This window comes from Thunnus maccoyii, chromosome 8 (assembly GCF_910596095.1).
Source record: "Thunnus maccoyii chromosome 8, fThuMac1.1, whole genome shotgun sequence".
In the NCBI taxonomy this organism is placed as follows: Eukaryota; Metazoa; Chordata; class Actinopteri; order Scombriformes; family Scombridae; genus Thunnus; species Thunnus maccoyii.
The window spans coordinates 24531175-24547455 of NC_056540.1; the positions used below are offsets into that span (position 1 = coordinate 24531175).

Genomic DNA, 16281 nt, shown 5'->3' on the forward strand with positions numbered 1-16281 from the left:
TATAATAAGTATAATAAGTATAATAATAAATATACCCTATTCACAAGGTGGCCATTCCTCTGACATCACACTCAGGTCAACTTTAGACTAACTCTTTCCTTCTTGCACATCTTGCTGATATCAGGTCCCAGTGCTTGTGCTTAATTTGTAAATCAGGTGGTGTGCAAAGCAAAGTGCATGAAAGCTGAAAAGAACAAGCAATGCACACAAATGCCCGCTTATTAAGCTGTGGGGCTTACAGGCCTCAATTTCAAATAATTTGCATAATATGAATGTTATGGCAATAGTTTAAAATTATTTTAGGCTACTCTGGACAACACAGGTAAATGCCCCCAACACCACATGCTTAACTGTGGGGCTTACAGCACTTGCAGTGAGCAATTCATTTCACAACAGGTCTAAAATAGTAAGACAATAATACTTCACAGTTCACAATAAAGAATCACACAAAGCTTTCTAAAATTCCATTAGTATTCAAAGATTGGCACAGCAGCCCAATTAAACCACATGAAACAGCGGCCTATTAATAGAAAAATGTATGCTTACCATATCCAGTTGTCCAAAACACCCCAAGATTACCTAGCTGCAGACAAAATAGCGAACACAGAGGCAGACATCTTGGACCTCTACCTCTGCAATTGCCAGGAAATCACGTGACCTTAGCAGCAGAAGTTGGTCTTCTTGTCGTTTTTTTCCCGTGAAGTAGCACACGATTTAAAAAAATATACATAGATTTTAAAAATGGGCCAATATAAATTTAATTCAGTGAGTCTTTAAAAGGTTGCCAGTTCTTTTAAATGTTTTATGTAATGTTTAAATCAAATTTATTTATCAAACAATTATAAACAATTTATTAAACAATGTGAATAGGCTATGCCTATGAGACCCTGTGAACTATGGATGAAAGACAGTGATCTTTAGCACTTTTATTGCATCTTTTGTTGTGTCAAAATCAAAATTAACCCAGCTATTAATAAAATAATACTCAAATAAACAGTCATCTTTTATGTTTGGGGTCAAATTGACCCCAGCAATTTAAACCTACAAAGTACTCTTGTGGAAAAGAGAGAAAATCTGTGCTAGAAACCAAGAACCAGACAGGGACATTTGTGCTCAATCCTGTATTCCTTCTCTATCAATTCAGTGTTCAGTTCAAAGGAGCTTTACAGGCTTTATTTGCACAGGAAACCTGTGTTTCATTGCCATAGCAAGTGTGAAATAAAAACAAAAAGAATTGTGATTTTGCTCTCTGTTATTGTTTTTATTTTAAAAAAATGCAGCTACAGTTGTACCAGTCTGCCACTGAGAGTCGCTGTTCAACTGCTCTGTTCAGGGGTGCTGCTGTAGTGTCTGAATCTAGAGTACTGAAAGAAAAGAAGAGAGACACACAGTTAATATGACAAAAACAACTAAAATAAAACCATTAACCTTGATCATCTGTACATGTGTGCATTGTGTTAGTGATCTGTGATAATAGGCATCGCTGTCTTGGGGTAATTTAGCCAGAAACAGCTCTACTTAAAATATCTATTCAGTTACATGGGAGCAGAGCAACTCTGACAGCTGAAACTATATTAAATTAGTTGCAAATTATATCATTAATATGTCGAATTAAGCTGGATCCCTTCCTGATTAATAACATATTTTAAATTTAAAGTTAGTGTAAAAGAAAACAAGAGACTTCTATTTAACACATTATACATGTTAGAAAATAATTGCTGAAAACATGTGAAAAGACTGTGAACTACATACAAGTGACTTTAAACGACAAACCGGTACAGGTCTGAGTGCTTGACCCCTACAGTGAGGGGATCTGGTGGCTCTGCTATTCTGTGGGGGGCATTTTGCTGGCAGGGTTTGGGTCCACTTAGAGGAAAGGGTCACTGAAAATTAATACAAAGTTGTTCTGAGAGATCGCCTTCATCCTATGATGAAACATTTCTATCCTGATGGGACTGGTCTCTTCCAGGATGACAATGTACCAATCCACAGGGCATGAGGGGTCACTGAATGGTTTGATGAAAATGATATGAATCATACACTACAGCCTTCACAGTCACCAGATCTCATGGTGCTCCTCAGCCTTGGCATTGATTCTACAAGTCTCTGCAACTCTACTGGAGGAATGAACACCATTCTTCAAAAAGATATTCCCTCATTTGGTGTTTTGATGATGATGGTGGAGAGCGGTGTCTAACACGTCAGATCAAAATCTCCCATAAGTGTTCAATTGGGTTGAGATCTGTTGACTGGGAAGGTCATAGCATATGATTCACATCATTTTCATACTCATCAAACCATTCAGTGACCCCTCATGCCCACATTGTCGTCCTGGAAGAGACCACTCCCGTCAGGATAGGAATGTTTCATCATACAATAAAGGTGATCACTCAGAACAACTTTGTATTGATTTGCAGTGATCCTTCCCTCAAAGAGGACAAGGGGATCCAAACCATGCCAGTAGATTGCCCCCCAAAGCATAACAGTGCCTCCGGATCCCCTCACTGTAGGGGTCAAGAATTCGGACCTATTTACCTTAATTTGTCACCCGTCTGTATGTAGTGCTGAATTGCGGAGTTACAGCGTTAAACTGTTTTTCACCATTTCTGTGTTCAGGATTTTTTTGGGCTGGCCTGAAATGGTGGCTCAATGACATTGAGGGGTTACTAGCCTGACCCCTCCAACACTACATAAACTAGAGCACATTGCACTCATAGTTACTATTTTTACACCTGGTGTAAACACCTTTCATCAGAGACAACTGGGATTCACTTCGGATAATCCATTGTTACCGGTGAATGGGGCCATTTTCAGTCAACATTAGTGCTCAAGGAGTTATTTTAAACCCAGCTGAATCATCCATTAACAGGGGAAGCTGCCAGCAACTTCCGCTTCTGCACCGGCTGTGCAGCTGGTCCCCAGCCAGAGGGAGAGTATTTGCCGGGCAGCACTTCACCAAAAAGCGCGGCGTGAGAGGCAAGGGTGATGGCCACAATAAAGCCACCAAAGACTTTTCAGCAGAGAAGTGAATAGCATTAAGTGCGCTGAACTTTGGTGCCCTTCCCTTGAAAAAAACAACAATTTGACATTACGATTTGGCTGATTGGTTAATTACACATTTTTTCTGTGGTGTGACAATCTCATAATACATATTTATTATTGCTTTACATGGACTGTAAACAAAGAGAGTGTAGAGACTTCATTAAAGTGACTTTAACCAGTAACATGCACATTTCCAGACAGTGATTAAGCCAGTCTCTACACCACAGATGGTTAGTTGTGGTAATAGTCAAGCTAACGTTAACTGCGTGCTATACTGCAAGCTCTAATGTTAGGCGTTAGCCAGGCTGATCATTTAAGCAGCTAACCCCTGCTGCCCATTAGCGAGCTAATGTTACGTGACTCAGCTTGTACTCAACAGTACAGTATCCATTTTAAACTCATGATTCATTCACAAAAATATTTTAAAAAGTGCTTACATGACCTGCAACAACCAGACAAAAATAGCAAATGTTAAATGCTTGGAGCTACTTGGCATTTTCAAATGTATTTTTTTCCATATAGGTATACCTGCGCTTGCTGGATTCTTCAATTTATTAAAGTTTCATAGGCCACATTGAATAACACCTTAACAAACCTTAATCTGTATCTTACTGTTGTAAAGTCCTAGACATTTTGGTCCAATCTGCGCTCCCTACACACAGGCTGTCAATGTCAAAGCACTGACACAGCAATTCAATTTCAGTCTCTCCATATATTGTGTCCTCGGGCCAGTACTGTGCGTTTCCCCTCTGGCTGAGTTCAGTGTAGCGCACTGGCCTATCCTCTTGCTCCTGTCAGTGACTCTGGCTAGCTGCTGCTGTGGTAGCCTCCTGCAGCTGCTCTTGCTCGCTAGCATTACCACTGCAACCGCCCCCGTGTGTCATTGTGGCCATCCTGACTCATTTAGAAACATCATGAGACTACTTTTGTTTTGAAAAAAGATAGCAAATTTAATTGTCTTTTTGACACTTCTACTTTGCAGTTGCACACTTCTGATGCTCTATGCTTCAGTGGTCTGACTGCAGCAGGTTTTGGCTTTTTTTTTTTTTTTGTCTGTGTACATGACATTGGCCTTGTTATGCAACAATTTTTCGCTCAGTGCACTCACTTGCACCAACAGTTAGATCTCCCAATTTTTTAAGAATAAATCTTAACTAATGAAGAGCATGAAATTGCTTTAAAATTGGTCTGTAAATTAAAGCATATATTTTTTTCATTTTATTTGATGTTATTATTATCGTTTTTATACCATGAGAGGTACCGGATCTGAGCAAATAGGTACTGGAACACAGGCAGTCAAAAACCACAAGGTCCCGGATATGGCACCTGGTGGAGAACAAACACCATACAAATGGACAGGGTCTGCTTCAGTATACCACCTCTGATCATGCATGTAGCATCATGTAAAATCAATAGACCAAGAGAGTACAGAAGTCATTAACCCTCTTGCCTAATGTGGATGCAAGAAACAGCATTTCAGACGGCTTTGTCTGATGGTTTAAAACTCTCTGAAGACTTTCTTTAGAGGTGGCTTAGTGTGTGACACTGATCATAACCACCAAACCACCTAGCCCAAAACCACGCGTTGAGAGCATTAGTAGCTCCTCCTTTTTGCACGTCTAACCTAACCTTTCTCACATCCTGTCAAATACTGGTCATGGCTTTTCTGAGTCATAAGCCTTTCAGTGTTTGGTCAGAAATTGCCAGGCACAGCTTTTGTGTGTCAGTGACGCTGCATGTGGCTTTATTGTCATTGTTCAAGACAACGAAATTGCAGAACCCTCTAAGTGTGTAGAACATGTAACAAAATAAAAAAGTAATAAAAGGACATAAAAACATTAAAACATTAGACTGTTACATAAAATACATAAAGTGCAAAGTATATTAAAGTACTGGGCTTGTACTCCAGTTATTGCAAACCCAGGGTACGTGTAGTGCATTAAAAAAGTATATAAAAGTACTGGGCTTGCTCGTTATTGCACACGGGGGGGTGAGGGGATAGGGATAGAAGCAGCATTGTTTAGTGGGGCCACAACCGTGGGAAAGAAATTGTTTTTCTTTCTGGAAGTCCGAGCTGCAATGTTTCTGAATCTCCTTCCAAACGGCAAGAGGTTGAACAGGCGATGACTCAGGTGGGATGATTCTTTAATGATACTGTGAGCCCGCTGCAGACATCGTGAGGTGTAGATTGAGTCCAAGTCCGATAGATGTGTCCTGATAAAATCCTGTGCTTTGTTCACTATCCGCTGGAGAAATTTTAATTCGGCGTGATTGCAGTTGACATACCAAATTGTCATGCAGTATGTCAGTATGCTCTCAATAGCACTGTAAAAGTTCACAAGTAGTTTTTGGTGTAGACTAGTTCTCTTTAATATCCTAGATAGTAGAGGCGCTGCTGGGCTTTCCCTACTATCACAGAGGTGTGGGTGATCCAGCTGAGCTCCTCTGTAATGTGCACCTCCAAAAACTTAAAACATGTGACCTTTTCCACAGTGTCTCTATTTCTGTGGAGTTGGGCGTGTCCTTTTTTGCTTTCCTGTCGTAAACGATCACTTCCTTGGTTTTTTTGATATTGAGTGACAGGTTGTGATTATTGCACTATGTGTACAGTCTCTGCACCTCTTCTCTGTATAGTGTTTCATCATTCTTTGTTATCAATCCAATGACTGTAGTGTCATCCACAAACTTTACAATGGAGTTGGTAGGGTAAGCGGGGACACAGTCATGTGTGAAGAGGGTGTAGAGGAGTGGTACTCCTGTGTTCAGGGTCAGGGTAGATGAGGTGTACTTGTCCAGTCTGACCATCTGGGCAGTCAAGAAGTCTAAAATCCAGTTACAGGTGTGTGCATTGAGTTCCAGAATGTGTAGTTTGGTGACCAGCCTATTGTGTAGTATTAAAAGCTGGACTATGGTTGATAAAGAGCATCCTAGCATAGGTGTTGGGTTGTTCCACATGCTCCAGAACTGTATGGAGAGGAGTGTAAATAGTATTGTCCGATGATCTATTTGCTTTGCTAGTGCTGCCTCACTGTTTACAGGGTGGGAGGTCTTCCCTTTGTAGTTTGTGATGGACCTAATCCCCTTGCACACACGTTGTGGGTTGTTGGCATTGTTGAAAAATGTCTCAATTTGTTGTTCATGTTTGTTCTTAGCAGCATTGATGCCTTTCTGTGGTTTCTCCTGGCTTTGCTGTACAGTGCTGCATCTTTGGATCTATAGGCGGCATCCCGAGCCCTGAGCAGACATCAGACATCGCTTTTGATTCAGGAATACACAAATGTCTTCATGGCTGGTGACATCGTCCACAAAGTATTTGATATAATCCATGACAGTGGTGGTATATTCCTCTATACTAATTCCTGTGTCCTGTGATAATGCTATATGTGCAAACATATTCCAATCTGTACTCTCAAAACAGTCCTGGAGCTGGAAGTTAGCTGCCATGGGCCACACTCACTGTTTTGATAGTTGTTTTTTATGTTTGTATTATTGGTTTGTAGGCTGAAATGAGGACATGAAATGAGGATGAAATAAGGCCAGGTGGTCAGAAAGTCCCAGGTGGGGGCAAGGGTATGCCTTATATGGCCTTGTGAAGTTGGTATAAACCCGGTCTAAGGTGTTTGCAATTCACATACCGGCTAAACTTGGGGAAAACTGTCTTAAGGTTGGCTTGATTGAAATCGCCAGCAGCAATAAACACTCCATCAGAATGAGCAGCAAGACAAAGTTATTTGTTGATAACATCATGCAGTTCTGTTAGTGCTAGCTTGATGTTATTTTTTGGTGGTATATAGACTGCCATGATGTAGAGAATGGAGAATTCTCTCTGTAGGTGAAAAGGCCTGCATTTTAGCAATAAATATTCCAGATTGGGACAGCAATGTCTGTTGTTGATGACAGAGTTTGTGCACCAAGCGTTGTTGATATAGATGCATAAGATTTCTTACCAGAATGGTGTTTTCTATCAGCTGTATAGGCAGTCTGGCCTGCCAGCTCCATAGCTTCATCAGGAGTGTTATGATCCAGCCATGTTTCTGTGAATATCATTGTGCAACAGTCTGATAAATCCTTATGTGCTGTGAGTCTCAGTCTGATCTTATCCATTTTGTTTGAGATGGATCGGACATTTGTATATTGGGAAGATACTGGGAAGCGATAGTTTGAATGGTGCAGTCTTTAGTCTAGCCCTAGCCCAGCTTGCTTTCCAGGCTTCTGCTCCCACTCTTTATGCCGTCTACGATGCCTCCTGTCCAGGGTTAGTTTCCAGGTGAGCCCAGGGTCCTGGCGGTGATCTCCAGTGGAGTGAGAAAATTCTATGGGAACTCCACAACATCTCTGTTCGTATGGTAAATATTCAAGAGTTCTTATCGGCTGTACTATACAGCGATTGACCGATATCCATGTAGAACTAAACATATAAGAGAAAGATGTAATAAAAACACACTGTGCAGAGGAGAGCTTGGAGCTGCTGCAACAGTGTGCACCACCATCTTTGGTGACTTCAAGATTAAGAAAGAGTAAATTTGATATGGTGGGTGTGTGCAGAGAAGCATGGTTTTGGGTGCAAATCAAGTTAATTTGAGAAAATCCATGCTCATACTCAGCACTTTATATAAGAATGCTATTGACAGCAACAAATAGCTCCTTCAGTTCATAACGACTGTCTTTTACATCTGAATCTCTGTATTCTCTGTAGGCCTGAATGACGTGTATGGAATGCGGACTGGACCAAAACATTAAGTTCAGGGTTTGCATTAATACGTCAAATTTGTACATCTTAATGATAGAAAATACCCTGTTAACACATCAAATTTGAACATCTTAAGGCCTTTAAAATTTGGTGGAACCACTTCATCAGCTTCTGAGGGGAAACCCTACATACAATCATTGGAAGAGAGAAAACATTTCCCCACTCAACCTACCTTGTAAGAACTAAGGTTAAGAAATAATATTGATTGTTCAATTTTTTTTTCGCTTGCACCAACAGTTAGATCTGCCAACTTTTAAATAATAAATGTTATCTAATAAAAAATGTGAAATTGCATGAAAATTGGTCTGTAAATTAAAATATATATATTATTTTATTTTATTTTATTGTTTTTGTTTTTATACCAGGAGAGGTACCAGATTCGCGCAAATAGATACCGGAACACAGGCAGTCAAAAACCATGAGGTCGTGGATATGGCCCCTGGTGGGGGACAAACACCATACAAATGGACAGAGTCTGCTTCAGTATGCCACCTCTAATCATGCATGTAGCATTATGTAGCATCACTTCTATAGAGAGTATAGAAGTCATTAACCCTCTTGCCTGATGTGGAGGCAAGAAATAGCATTTCAGAGGAGTTTGTGTAATGGTTTAAAGCTTTCTAAAGAATTTCTTTAGAGGTGGCTTCATGCATCACTTATTGTTAAGATCTGGTCCACAACTACAAGTTGAGAACATTAGTGGTTACTCTTTTTTTGCATGTCTAACCTGCTACATCCTGTGGAACACTGGTCATACCTGCTCTGAGTCATAAGTCTTTCGATGTTTGGTCAGTTACTAAGAAATGGCCAGCCACAGCTTTTATGTGTCAGTGTAGCTGCTGCACGTGGTTTTGCTTCTTTCCCACGCTGTTAGGCAGACAACTTTTGCACAGTGCTGTGAGATTTGAAAGATGGAAATAGATATATTTTCATCATTATATTTAATGAATATTTTTAAAATCTTTTGTTAATTTTAATGAAACTAAATGATACTGACAATATTTACTGACAAAATGGAGTGCATTAAATGAATGTGCTCGTGTTTGATTTGAGTATATGGGAAAAACAAAATACCTGACAGCTTTTGGCTGTTGTGGCCAAATATACAGAAAACTGTTAAACTCTTCTTCTCTTTAAAAATTAAGATGAACATAGGCAGATACCTCTAACAGAGCTCTGTGTAGACAAAGTGTAACAGACAACACATAACACCACGTGTTTCATGTAATACACTAATTACTTTAATTTACAGTATATAATTGACCCATAGAGATGTTCCCAGTGTTGTAGCACTATACTGAGGCAGAATCTTTGCAGCATGAATGTCAAACCCTCTTGGCTGATGTACCAAAATGCATCCTATTAAATTCCATGAGGACCACTGTGGGGTGGCTGTGTGTTTTGGTAGTACCCATCAGACCCAGAACCATGTAGACTCACAATGTTTCTATGCTTTGAATGCAGGTAAGTGGGGTTTTGTTGAGTTTTTCCCTCAGTTTTAATAGCAGAAGTTTAATGTTTATTGTGAAATAAAACTAAAAAGATAAATATAATTTAGCAAAATTCATTAAAGTCAAATGTTTTGGGAGTGGAGAAAATTAAGTATTCTTTGGAGCAACATATAAAATTTGCGTCATGCAAAGTTATTTCTTGATCTTGGTAACTGCAGCTGACAAAACAATCTCACCTCAGGGTGTATTTATTAGCTGTTCTGGAGTTCATTCAATCATACACCAATCATACTATTCCCATTCTAAATTATTTCTAATGCTATCCATAACTCCACTTCACTCCACTATTACACATGAATGCATTATACAGAGACACAAACATAAGTTGTTAAATGCATTTTATTTAATGAGCAATTGAAATACACATCAGCTGTTGAATCAGTTCTCAAAATAACGAATGTCTCCGCCATAGTGCACAGGAAAGCCTTTTTCACATTTGATTATTATTTTCCGGTTCAAGGCTTCACCATTGTAATGACACCCTTGAGACTTGGCACTCTTTTTCAGTTTACAGACAACAATGTCAAATTGTTCATGGCTTAAGGTCTGTTTCTCATATGGCTCTCCATTACCCGCACAGACTGTTTTGACTGTGTCGATGTTAGCTTGGATGAAGGTGTTGGTCTTCTTACACAGTTTTTTAGTGGAGATTTTCCTTTTTTGTATCACATCATCACACTCGTCGACAGTCATGTGGTCAATGACATGCTGGACTTTGAACTTGTTGAATCGATTGTTGATTTTTCCTTTCCGAGAGAGCACAGCGGCAGAGAGCAGCACCAGCAGCAAACAGACAAACTGGATCCTCATGATTCCCTGGTGGAGAAAAGGCAGGAAAAGCAATACTTTTAGCCATTCTAGCGGCATGACTTGAGGGATGGCAATGTTGTTTTGTTGGTTGGTCCATCACTTCAGTCCAGACTGAGATATTTCAAAAACTATTAGATGGATTACCATGATTTTTGAAAACATTCATGATCCCTACTGACGTTGGTGATCCCCTGATTTTTCCTCTAGTGCTACCATGAGGTTGGCATTAATGGCTTTAAGTGAAATGATTCAGCAACTATTGCCATTCAATTTGGCACAAACATTCACGTCCCCCTCAAGATGAATTGGAAATGCACTGGTGTTACCCTAATCTCTCTTCTAATGCCACCATCAGGTCAAAATTTCAGTTTGTCCAATATCTTTGGTTTATTAAATGAGTAGTTAAATATCTTACGACATTTCTAAACTAAGATGGTGACAATAATAAACCTGCTTAACATCAGCATGCAAAGCAATGCTGTTCCTAAGTACAGTCTCACAGAGCCACTAGCATGGCTGTAGACACTTAGTTACACACTGGAGTACCTGAAATCTACATTTTTAGCCATTTTCCTGCTCAGAATGCCTGTTGCCTGTTTCAGGAGGCTCTGATGACAGTGAATGGGTGTTATCCATATTGTAATCAGCCTCCTGATTTACTTATTTTTGGGAGTAGACCAGTCTGGTAAAGATAACTTTTGTATGTTGAATGTCATTAAGGCATCTATGGGTCAACCAGTGTTACCATACAATGCTGTGACCAGAGTTGACTGAAGTGATATTCATAGAAATACAGCCACATAAAAAAACTATGTCTAATAGCAATGAGTTGCAGACCTGCAGCAAAATCAGCACAGCAAAAATGCAAAAAACCACAACCACAAGACAGAAGCCTTGAATACTTACTGACACTGTGACATTAGTAAAGAGAAAAAAAGAGATGCAGACCTGTTCTAAAGTGAAATTGCAACGACTTCTTCCTTCTTCTTCTTAGTACTTTCTGCAAAAACAGAAACAAACCATTTGATTAAGATTATTTTACTGTTTATTATAAGTTGACAAATTTGTCTAACCCATGATGCAAATCATAAAAAGCTGATTTACCTGTATCACAGACACTGATCAGTGACAATGAAGCATCTGAAAATTGTTGAATCTTCTTCAGAGTTTAGTTCCTCGACATGTCAACTCCCCGCCCTCACACCTTCTATGTACTGTCCAATCATACATGACCACAACCTATGTCTACCACCAGGCTCATCTGCATGCATCAATGCTGAACATCCTGGCTGCTACACCACTGCCTGTTTTCAGCAGATTTAACATACTCTGCCTGACCTGCTGCTTCATGTATTGCTATTTAAATTTAAGTGAATTTTGGATGTTCTTTTCAAAATGTGTTTATGTCGATCAAAAGTTGTGTATCTTAGATTCTGCCAGATATTGTGTTCATGAGCTTTGCATGAGCGGAACCACACTGACAAAATAAACTGTGAATTGCTGTTACAATAAATAGTAAAAACTTTGACCTGAGTATTAGGTGGTAATTTGATATATTTGTCATAAGGATGTGCCTAACAAAGTCCAGGCCTCGGACAGAGCATTTTAAGAAGGTAAGAATGAAATGCTGCACATATGAGAAATCCAAACAGTCCTTTTATTTTGGGATAAATGCAATACATTAATAATAGTGAGGACTTATGGTGACACTTAGGAATGTGCAGTTTGACTCCCATTGGGCCATCTATGCTAGGATATATATTTTAAGAATACTTACAGTTAATTAAAGCATCAGTCAAATTACTTGTACTACATTCTGCACTCACAGGATAACACAAGTCATATCTTTCTTGACACTGCTGCCATCTTTTGGTAAGTTGCAGTCTGTTTGTTGTAATACACTAATTACTTTAATTTACAATATATAATTATTAATTATATTATTAATTATTAAATTCCTTGAGGACCACTATGGGGTGGCTGTGTGTTTTGGTAGTACCCATCAGACCCAAATCCATGTAGACTCACACTGTTTCTATGCTTTGAATGCAGGTAAGTGGGGTTTTGTTGAGTTTTTCCCTCAGTTTTAATAACAGAAGTTTAATGTTTATTGTGAAATAAAACTAAAAAGATAAATATAATTTAGCAAAATTCATTAAAGTCAAATGTTTTGGGAGTGGAGAAAATTAAGTATTCTTTGGAGCAACATATAAAATTTGCGTCATGCAAAGTTATTTCTTGATCTTGGTAACTGCAGCTGACAAAACAATCTCACCTCAGGGTGTATTTATTAGCTGTTCTGGAGTTCATTCAATCATACACCAATCATACTATTCCCATTCTAAATTATTTCTAATGCTATCCATAACTCCACTTCACTCCACTATTACACATGAATGCATTATACAGAGACACAAACATAAGTTGTTAAATGCATTTTATTTAATGAGCAATTGAAATACACATCAGCTGTTGAATCAGTTCTCAAAATAACAAATGTCTTTTTCATAGTGCACAGGAAAGCCTTCTTCACATTTGATCATTATTTTCTGGTTCAAGGCTTCACCATTGTAATGACACCCTCGAGACTTGGCACTCTTTTTCAGTTTACAGACAACAATGTTAAATCGTTCAAGGCTTAAGGTCTGGTTCTTATATGGCTCTCCTTTACCCGTACAGACTGTTTTGACTGTGTTGATGTTAGCTTGGATGAAGGTGTTGGTCTCCTTACACTGTCCATTAGTGTAGATTCTCCTTTCTCGTATCACACAATCACACTCGTCGACAGTCATGTGGTCAATGACATGCTGGACTTGGAACCTCTTGTATCGATCGTCGATATTTCCTTTCCGAGAGAGCACAGCAGCAGAGAGCAGCACCAGCAGCAAACAGACAAACTGGATCCTCATGATTCCCTGGTGGAGAAAAGGCAGGAAAAGCAATACTTTTAGCCATTCTAGCGGCATGACTTGAGGGATGGCAATGTTGTTTTGTTGGTTGGTCCATCACTTCAGTCCAGACTGAGATATTTCAAAAACTATTAGATGGATTACCATGATTTTTGAAAACATTCATGATCCCTACTGACGTTGGTGATCCCCTGATTTTTCCTCTAGTGCTACCATGAGGTTGGCATTAATGGCTTTAAGTGAAATGATTCAGCAACTATTGCCATTCAATTTGGCACAAACATTCACGTCCCCCTCAAGATGAATTGGAAATGCACTGGTGTTACCCTAATCTCTCTTCTAATGCCACCATCAGGTCAAAATTTCAATGTCCAATATCTTTGGTTTATTAAATGAGTAGTTAAATATCTTACGACATTTCTAAACTAAGATGGTGACAATAATAAACCTGCTTAACATCAGCATGCAAAGCAATGTTGTTCCTAAGTACAGTCTCACAGAGCCACTAGCATGGCTGTAGACACTTAGTTACACACTGGAGTACCTGAAATCTACATTTTTAGCTATTTTCCTGCTCAGAATGCCTGTTGCCTGTTTCAGGAGGCTCTGATGACAGTGGATGGGTGTTATCCATATTGTAATAAGCCTCCTGATTTACTTATTTTTGGGAGTAGACCAGTCTGGTAAAGATAACTTTTGTATGTTGAATGTCATTAAGGCATCTATGGGTCAACCAGTGTTACCATACAATGCTGTGACCAGAGTTGACTGAAGTGATATTCATAGAAATACAGCCACATAAAAAAACTATGTCTAATAGCAATGAGTTGCAGACCTGCAGTAAAATCAGCACAGCAAAAATGCAAAAAACCACAACCACAAGACAGAAGCCTTGAATACTTACTGACACTGTGACATTAGTAAAGAGAAAAAAAGAGATGCAGACCTGTTCTAAAGTGAAATTGCAACGACTTCTTCCTTCTTCTTCTTAGTACTTTCTGCAAAAACAGAAACAAACCATTTGATTAAGATTATTTTACTGTTTATTATAAGTTGACAAATTTGTCTAACCAATGATGCAAATCATAAAAAGCCAATTTACCTGTATCACAGACACTGATCAGTGACAATGAAGCATCTGAAAATTGTTGAATCTTCTTCAGAGTTTAGTTCCTCGACATGTCAACTCCCTGCCCTCACACCTTCTATGTACTGTCCAATCATACATGACCACAACCTATGTCTACAACCAGGCTCATCTGCATGCATCAATGCTGAACATCCTGGCTGCTACACCACTGCCTGTTTTCAGCAGATTTAACATACTCTGCCTTACCTGCTGCTTCATGTATTGCTATTTAAATTTAAGTGAATTTTGGATGTTCTTTTCAAAATGTGTTTATGTCAATCAAAAGTTTTGTATCTTAGATTCTGCCAGATATTGTGTTCATGAGCTTTGCATGAGCGGAACCACACTGACAAAATAAACTGTGAATTGCTGTTACAATAAATAGTAAAAACTTTGACCTGAGTATTAGGTGGTAATTTGATAAATTTGTCATAAGGATGTGCCTAACAAAGTCCAGGCCTCGGACAGAGCATTTTAAGAAGGTAAGAATGAAATGCTGCACATATGAGAAATCCAAACAGTCCTTTTATTTTGGGATAAATGCAACACATTAATAATAGTGAGGACTTATGGTGACACTTAAGAATGTGCAGTTTGGCTCCCATTGGGCCATCTATGCTAAAATATATATTTCAAGAATACTTACAGTTAATTAAAGCATCAATCAAATTACTTGTACTACATTCTGCACTCACAGGATAACACAAGTCATATCTTTCTTGACCCTGCTGCCATCTTTTGGTAAGTTGCAGTCTGTGTGTTTAATTAACAAAAAAAGGATGAAGTAACCAGGTTTATTCAAAACAAGCCCAATGTTTGTTGACTAGATCAGTTTTTTTTACTCTGGGGAAGCCTTGTTCTCAATGGACTTTAGATACTGAGGACCACAAGATGTTCACATAATTTATTTGACAACTGTACTCATAGAAGATGTTGATGTCAGTCATTGTGTCAACCATGCTCCTGAGAGCCAGTCACTGCTTGGATTAATAGACAATCAAAAGGATCAATAAAATTAAAAAAAAATAATAAAATATATATATATATATATATATTATGAATAAGAACAACTTGTATTCATATTTTCATATATCTTTAAATTTGTTTTTCACTTTGATTCGTGGCTACTTTCTTAATCTTATCATTTCTTTTCTCACCAAGCAGAAGAATCCTCTAGAAAACATACCTTGGACTTGGAAAAAAAAGTTTATTTAAATTTGAATTCAATATTAATGTTGAATGGACATTCATTCCCATTTTTCACAAACATTTCATAAAGTCTGTTTCTCTGCTTAATGCTTAAAGGCCTGCTGTTACTGTGATGGTTACATTAATGACAACATGCAATAGTGCATATAAAAAGTGGCAGCAGGTTAGGTTACCATGCAATCTTGCTTTTGACCCCTTTTGTTCATACCAACTACTGGATTGCACCAGTGTTTTTGCAGTTTTCCTGGGGCGGTAGTGTATTTTCTTGCATTCATACACTTAACAATAGCAGTATAGCTCATTTATGATTATACCTTTCTGTTGATCAGTTCGTGAAGAAACTGAACAACTCAGTTGTTGACAGTTGTGGTGGATAAATTTACAGACAACAGCTCCATCGCTGCTAGTTAATCAGTCTGCTAAACACACAGAGCTGAGATCATTAGCAACACTGAAAAACAAGCTAACTCTCAGTTGTTTCATAAAGAGGAAGATATTAACGTTCCATTGTCTATTGTGAGGCCAGAGTATAACTGGCTTCACAATTCACCTCAGAGTTTCTTTACCAGCAATGTTTCCATTCACAGTTTTGCAGTGGCTTAATCATCAGCATCTGCTTGTTTGATACTTGTCGTCTTAACCTGCCTTGACTTCAGAGGATTTCGGTAAGGGTGCAATATCATGTTTGACCACACAGGATGGCTGACATTTACTAGCCATTAAAACCCAGAGGGGCACTGTTTCATTCATTTGAAGAAACTCAGTTTTTAAGAGGAGAGGGCAGGGCTGTGACGGCACTGACAAAGATTTTTTTTTTTTTTTAAATGATGTTGATAGCTATTTTTAGTAGTGAAGGAGTACTGGCTTGACTTGGTTCCAGAGAGATAACGCGACTACATTTTAGGGCAGACCTATTCAACT

General features: G+C 38.7%; 1 long non-coding RNA gene across 1 annotated transcript; it reads right to left on the bottom strand.

Annotated features, from left to right (window-relative positions):
• Window positions 1-1291: 1291 nt before the first annotated feature.
• On the bottom strand, window positions 1292-3965 carry LOC121902365. The gene is made up of 2 exons (XR_006097519.1): window positions 3655-3965; window positions 1292-1364 (listed from the first exon to the last, which is right to left on the bottom strand). It is a non-coding gene; the product is annotated as an uncharacterized LOC121902365 (long non-coding RNA).
• Between the last annotated feature and the right edge of the window lie 12316 nt (window positions 3966-16281).